Genomic DNA, 7500 nt, shown 5'->3' on the forward strand with positions numbered 1-7500 from the left:
TGCCGCGCGTCCGCGTTCCCGCGTGTTCTGCCTGCCCGCGCCTACCTCTGTGTCTCCCGGGCGTCCCGGGGTTGTGTCTGCTGCGCGCGCGCGCGCGCCCCCTCGCGTCCATCTCCGTGTTTCCGTGTGCTCCGTGGGCCCGTCCGTGTCTCCGGAGGGCACCCTGCGGTGCGGGCGCGCGCACGCGCGCGCGGGCGCGTTCCCGTCCTTCCGTCCGTCCGTCCGTCCGTCCGTCCTCCTCCTCCTCCTCCTCCTCCTCCTCCTCCTCCTCTGCCCCCCACCGCCCACACCCCCGCCGCCCCCCGCCGCCCCCACCGCCTCCGCCGCCTCCAAACCTCTTCCCCGCCTGGCGGGTGGCAGCCGGCGGCCACGTCGGACTGGATCCGGATATCGCCAGCGTGGGGCCCACGGCAAGGGCGCAGGCGGGGTGGGGTTGGGGGTGCGTGGTGGGCGGTGGGGGGGGGTGGCGCCAGCGGTCCTCGGCGGCGGCGGGCCTAGCGCCGCCGGCACGTGCCCCTCCGGTTTCAGTCGGGACCGCCTCCGTGACGTCGAGGAGAGCTTCTCCACCCGTCCGTCCGAGGGCGCGGGGGTTCGGCGGACCGAGGGTGCCGTCGTCCCTCGACGACCGCCTTCGGGTCGCGCGCACACACACGCTCGGAGGCGCCCCGTCTCAACTGAAAGGAGTCGGCGGAGTAGAAACCGCGGCCCTCGAGACAGCTCCCTAACGCCGGGTGCGTGCGGCGGGGTGCTTTCTACACCCTACAGAAGGAAAACGCCTGTGGCCGGAGTTCTCGACGCCCGCCTTTCGACGCACCCTCTCGTCGCCTCGCTCCGTTTCCTAAGGCTCTCGTGACTCCTCCCGTTCTATTTCAGGGAGGCGCAGCTGAAGGGCTATCCGCTCCGCCCGTCCGTGAAGTTGGGCTTTCCCCCCGAAGGTGGCCGGAAGGGGGTGGGGGGGCGCGTGAGCCAAAGGATCTTGAAAACGCGGCGGCGGCGGTACCGCTTTCGGCTCTCGCCGATCCCACGCAGAGGCGGGGGCGCGGGCAGGTCCGCGCGCAGGTGCCCGTGCGAAGGTGCAGGCGCGTGCAGGCGCGGGCGCGCGCGCGCGCGCCCTCGGGCAGGTACGTAGAGGCGGGCGCCCGCGCGTGCACACCCCTAGGCGTACGCACGGGCACGGACGCGCCCGAGGGCGCGCGCGTACCGGCGCGGGCGCGCCCGTGTGGGCGCGCCCACGCCTACGCGCGTGTACCCGCGCGGGTACGCACGGGCAGGCACGTGCGTACCGCCCGCCCGCGCACGGGCGCGTGCACGCGCCTGCGTGTCCGTATCTGCAGCCACGGGCGTGAGCGCGTGGGCGCCTACCGTCCTTCTTCTACCTAACGCCGTCACCGGGCTGGCTCGGCGTCCAGGTATGCCTGTCTCCCCCTCCCCTCCAATCCCCTCCCCCTCCCCGTCCCCCTCCCCTCCCCTCCCCGCCCCCCTCCCCTCCCCTCCCCTCCCCCTCCCCCTCCCCCCTCCCCCGTCCCCCTCCCCCTCCCCTCCCCTCGTCTCCCCTCCCCTCCCCCCTCCCCCTCCCCGTCCCTCCCCCCACCGCCTCCCCTCCCCCACCCCTCCCCCTCCCCTCCCCCTCGCCTCCCCTGCCCCCATCCCCCTCCCCTCCCCCACCCCTCCCGCCCACCCCCTCCCCCTCCCCCTCCCTCTGCCTGTCTCCTTCCTTTTCTGAAACCGGGTTTTCCTCTTCGAGAGCCGTTCCGCCCCTCGGGCGAAACCAACTCGCCGCGTACCGGAGACCGAGTGCAAAGACGGAGCCCCGGCGGCGCGGCGGCGGCGGCGGCTCGGAGCTCGGCTGCCGACCGAGATCGTCGGCGGTTCGGATCCGCCGGCTCCTCCTTGGGAAGCCCGTGGGGCGGCTCGACTCTCTCCCCTAGGGCCGCTCCGAGTCCCGAGCCGCTCGACGGCACGCGACGGCAGCGGCGCCGCAGTCAGTTCTCTATCTAAACGGAAACGACGACGATGACGAACGTCAGTCTTCACCGCCACGCCCTACTCCCCACCCGAGCACCGTTCCAACTCGGGTGTTTCTCTCCCTGTGGCGGGGGTCCCCCCCGACTGAGAAAAAATAAACCGCCCCCCGAGGACGGCCCGCGTTCGGAGCCTCTTGGTAGTAGCGCGCCTTCACGGGACGACGGCACGCGCGCCCGTCACCCGCTTCCCGGAAAGCTCCCCCCGCAGAGAGTCGCGAACTCGGGCGAAGACGGAGGAGTCCGCGTACCCGTCGCCCAAGGTTCAGCCATCGTCCGATTGGAAACCGGTGCCTTCCCGGTCCCGCCTCCCCGTCGATCGACGCCTCCCGGGGGTGGGATGGCTTCCAGCCGAACCAGCCTACCGTACCCTTCCCCTCCTACGTACCTCGGGAGGTCGGCTCGGACAGGGAGGGGCCCGTCAGATGTCCAGTCCGCCGTGAGCTTTCCACGACGACGGTCGGCCGGTCGGCCGGCCGGTCGGCCGGTCGGCCGGTCGGTCGGTCGGTCGGTCGGTCGTCCCGGAACACCCCGGTCGGGTCCGCGCGCGCGCGGCACGGGCTTCACACACCTCGCTCCTCTGGCTTCCCGGGAGACGCTCGCGGCACGGCGACGCGTGCAACGCGGGAACGGCGACGCTGCCCTCGGCCTTACCGTCCCCCCCCTCCAGCCGAATACGGCCCCGGCCCTCACCGCGGGCCGAGTTGGGGGGCTGGGGGTCGGGCCGGGGGGGGGGGATCGGCGGCGGCGGCCCTCGTCGGCAGGCGGCGCTAGCGCCGCCGGCGTGCGGCCTTACGGTTCCCGTTGCGATTCCCCTCGTGGGCGCGGAGAAAAGCCTCTCCATCCGGCCAAGGGGGCGCCCGTTCGGCGGACCGAGGGCGACGACGGGGGGCTGCCCGTCCGCCTGAGCGCGCGCCCGCTCCCGCAGGCACAGGCGCGCGCGGGCGCAGGCACAGGCGCACACGCTCAGACACGCGCTCACGCGCAGACGCGCACTCAAACCCATACAGACACGCACAGACGCACACACAGACGCACGCACAGACCCGCGCTCACGTGCGCAGGCGCCCCCACAGACGCAGGCGGACACGCACACGGGCACGCCCGCAGACGCGCACGCGCACGCACGCAGTCACGCGCGCACACGCAGGCACACACGCCCGGACACGCGCGCACACGCCCCCGCAAAGACGCGCCCCCGCACAGACGCGCGCGCGCGCAGGCACGCACACCGGGACGCGCGCGCGAACGGACGCACGCACGCGCGCAGGCACGCGCGCACACGCACCAGGCCACCCGGAACGTTTGCCAACTCCCCGCCCACCTCAGCACCCCACCCCCCGGGCCCGAGGCGCGTGGTCCCCCACCGCCCCCACCCTCCGACCCCCCCACCGCCCCGCTCTCGGCCTCCCACCCCCCAACCCCCCTCGGGCACTCCACCCCCCACCCCCACGACTCACGCACACACGCCCGCCCGCCCGCCCGCCCGCCCGCATTCGGGAGCCGCCGGAGATCTCTCGATGCTCGAGACGCCGACTCACCCCTCTCCCTCCCCCCCCCCCGCCCCGGAGACGCCACCTTCCCGAGTCCGCCCGCGAGCCCGGAGAGCACTCGCTCGGGCCGAGCCGCCCGAGGGCCTCTGGGCGGGCGTTCGCGGCTGGCCCGCCGCGCCTCCGCTGGACCTCACTAAGTCCGGCCTCGCTCCCGAGAGCCTCGAGGGCCTCCCTCGGTGAGATGTCTCCCCAGTCGGACCGGGGGGCCCAGAGCCGGTCCGTACCGGCTCTGGGAAGGCGTTCCCGGCCTCCCCCCCGCCCCCCGTTTGCCCGCCCGCGTCGCGGGAGGATGGAAAGCGATGAGGAAGAACGCTCTCGGTGGCGGCCGTGGTTTTCTTTTGCGACGCGGATGCCGGCAAACGCACGGCTCCCTCCCTCCCTCCCTCCCTCCCGACGCAATTTGCCCGTTCAACCCGCCTCACGCGTACCGTTGGCTCGGCGACAGGGACGACGGCGGAAAACGTCTCCCGGTCTGCCTGCTGCGCCACGCGGGCACTCAAAGAACGAGGAGGAAAACTTCGGGGACTGGCGGTCTCATCCCGTCCCGTTTGTCGCGTCCGTCCAAAGGATACGGATCGGAGAACACCTGCCCGTCCGACGCTTGGGACGTGCTCTCTTCTCCCTCCCGCCCCCGGTGGACGCTCATCCCCTCGGGCGCCCCCCCCCCGTTCGGCCCTTTCGGGGGCGAGCGCGCGCGCGCGCCCCATGACGCTCCCGAGAGGTTTCCCCGGCGGCCCGGGGGAGTCTGTCCCCTCTGCCACCCTCGAGCCCCGGCCGGGGCCCAGGTGGACCCGGTTCCACCCCCCCGCCGCCCTTCGCTCCGGTCGTCGGCCGTCACCCGGCGGCCGCTTCGATACCGTCCCCCTCCGGAGCTCTGCGGCGCCGACGGGATGGGAAGCGGTCCCGGCGGGCGCGCGCTGGCCACGGCGGCCCGGGGCCTTCGCTCCGTCTCCTCGAGCCCGGCCTGGCTCCCGGCGTCCTCCCGGGGTCCTCCCGGGGTCCTCCCTCCCTCCCTCCCTCCCTCCCTCCCTCCCTCCCTCCCTCCCTCCCTCCCTCCCAGGGCCCCCCCCGAGTGGGACACGCCGGCTGGCCGGCATGGTGCTCCAGGGCTCCAGCGGGGTAGACGGGATCTTCCTGGCTGAGGGGCGAAATGGCCCGGCTGGGCCGGACCCCCTTGGATCGGAACTTTGGGAGATGGGGCCAAGGTGGTGGAATAGGCTGACGCTTCCGCCTAGCTCTCTTGACGACAAAGACCCGGAAACACAAGCGAACGAGTATGTCTGCGACGAGCGGGGAGTCCTGACCGTCGAAGGCGGGCTTAGACGACGCACTGAGGGGCAGCGGCAGGAAGAGACCTTTCAGGGGCAGAGAGGGTTTACCGGCCCTGCCCCGCGGGGAGCCCTCTGGCACCATTCCCAGAGCGGCTGCTGCAGTGGGCTGGTACCGTCGTTCCACTGCTGTTCCGTCAGGGAGAAGCAGCCAGCCACACAGCCTGCTCACACCTCCGGAACCTGAGGAGGGCCCGGCCGGGCGGATCCCCTTGGCCCAACCGACCCCGCGCTGTGGCCGGCCCCACCGTCTTCCGGCCGCCCCGCGCCGAGAAACGTGTTCGGCGGCGGCGCTGGGAGGCGGGGGAGGGGGGCGGGGGGGGGAGCCGGGACGGGGCCGGGCGTCCGGCCGCCCGGCGACGCGCCCTCGCCGGCCGCCGATCCGGATCCGTCCCGCTGCACTCCGCGCCGGTTGTCGGCCGCCACCTGGCGGCCGCTTTGATATCGTCTTCCCCCGGAGCTCCGGCGCCGGCGACACGCGCGGGAGGCGATGTGGCCGCGCTGGCCGAGGCGACGTTCCCGGACGCCGGCGGCGGCGTCGGCAGGATCGTCCTGGCCGAGGCGGGAAAGGGCCCGGCCGGGTGGATCCCCTTGGCCCAACCGACCCCGCGCCGTGGCCGGCCCCAACGCCTTCCGGCCGCCCCGCGCCGAGAAACGTGTTCGGCGGCGGCGCTGGGAGGCGGGGGAGGGGGGCGGGGGGGGAGCCGGGACGGGACCGGGCGTCCGGCCGCCCGGCGACGCGCCCTCGCCGGCCGCCGATCCGGATCCGTCCCGCTGTCGCCCGCGCCGGTTGTCGGCCGCCACCTGGCGGCCGCTTTGACATCGTTTTCCTCCGGAGCTCCGGCGCCGGCGACATGGGAGGCGCTGTGGCCGCGCTGGCCGAGGCGACGTCTCGGGACGCCGGCGGCGTCGGCGGGATCGTCCCGGCCACGGTGGGGCGCCGGCGCCAGAGCCACGTTCCGGAATTGGGCCCGCAGCTTCATGTGGCCGAGGCGGTGGCCGTCGCCGCCGCCGCCGCCGCCGCCGCCGCCGCCGCCGCGCTCCCGGGTGCCGTGTTTTAGACGGCGCTGGACCGAACCGGGCCGCACCGAGACGGCGCAGGCAGAAGAACGGGACAAGGCACGCCCCGGCCGTTCGCGCGCCTTCCTTCGCGCGGCCCGGTCGTCACCGGGGCCTCCGGCGTAGGTCCGGGGTGGCCCGCGGAGGGCGCCCCGGGCCCGGGCGCGGTCCCGCGTGGGGTCCGGACCGTCGGAGAATTTTTTCAAAGTCCCGCTCCGGGGGTCCCCGGGCCGAGGTTGCCGCCCCCGGCCCGCCCCGGCCCGGCCACGGACCCGCGCGGGGCCCGGACCTTCGGAGGGGCCCCGCCGCCCGAGAATTTTTTCCAAGTCCCCCCTCCGAGGGTTCCCCGACCGGCCCGCGTTGGCCGCAGCGCAGGCGGCTGGCTCTGGGCGCCCGCGCGGCCCCGGCCAGCTCCGTCACCCCGTCCCGCGGGTCGACCAGAGGATCCCGGGAGCTCCGGGGGGGGGCGGGGCGCTGGGGGCCATGGGGTCGCGCTACGGACCGATGGCCGGGCCGCAGTTCCGGGGGCTCGCCGTGGGGAGCGGGCCCCTCCCGCCGCGGGGCGTGGCTTTTCTCTCGCCCAAAACGGGCGATTTGGGCCACCAGATTGGTGCTGACACGCTCTCCTCGCTGGGTGACTCCCGCTGAGCAGATGGGAAACCTGGACGGGTCCGTAGACGCCGGTCCACCGACGGCCCACGCCCTCCCCCGCTCCTCCCCGCTTGAGCCGCCCGCCTGGGGCCCGTGCGCCGGCTCTCGCGCGTCCAGATGTCCAGCCGCGGTGCCTCCCCCCGGTCTCCAGTGCCCGAGGGCGGCGTGGCACGGGCGCCGCGGGCCCTCTGACCCGCGTGCCCCTTGTCGCAGGCACCCGCGGTGGCCGCGGTGCTCGCCAGAGTGTGCCCCGCTCCCCCCCTCCCCCAGGCCCACGTGCCTCGCGTGTCAGGCGTTCTCCGTGTGCGGGGTCCTCGCGGCCACCTTTCCGCAGCCGGGGCGGGCGAGGCAGAAAGCGGGTCCTCTCCGGGGCTGTCCTCGCCCGCCTCCTGGCAGCCCTGGCGGGGGGGTCTTCTCCTCCTCGCTTGTGCCTGGGCTGACCCGATCGATGTGGTGTTGTCGTGCTCTCCCGGGCCGGGTCCGAGCCGCGCCAAGACGAGGGACGGACATTCGTGGCGAATGGGACCGCTCTTCTCGCTCAGCGCGCGGGCCCCTCGCTCCTCCTCCCCGCCCGCCGGTGGTGCGCAGAGGGGCAGGGGCACGGAATCCGGCCCGACCTCGCTCATCTGCCCTCGTTCGCGGCCTCGCGGCCAGCGTCGGCGGTGGCGGGGTCCTGAGACCGAGCAGGACAGCCTCTGCTCGTGGCCCTGGTGTTCTGCCTCGCGTCGGGCCCTCCCCCGCCCCCCGCGGCGGGGGGGCTCTCTGGTCAGACGCACCCGCGCGCCCCACCCAGGTGGTGCCGGTGCGCCTCGAGTGGCCCTTTGGCGGTGCCCCTGGAACGCTCCAGGCCGTCCCTCAGGTGCCTGAGGCCGGGTGGCGGTGCCGTTT

The sequence above is a fragment of the Loxodonta africana genome, unplaced genomic scaffold (assembly GCF_030014295.1).
Source record: "Loxodonta africana isolate mLoxAfr1 unplaced genomic scaffold, mLoxAfr1.hap2 scaffold_556, whole genome shotgun sequence".
Classification (NCBI taxonomy): domain Eukaryota; kingdom Metazoa; phylum Chordata; class Mammalia; order Proboscidea; family Elephantidae; genus Loxodonta; species Loxodonta africana.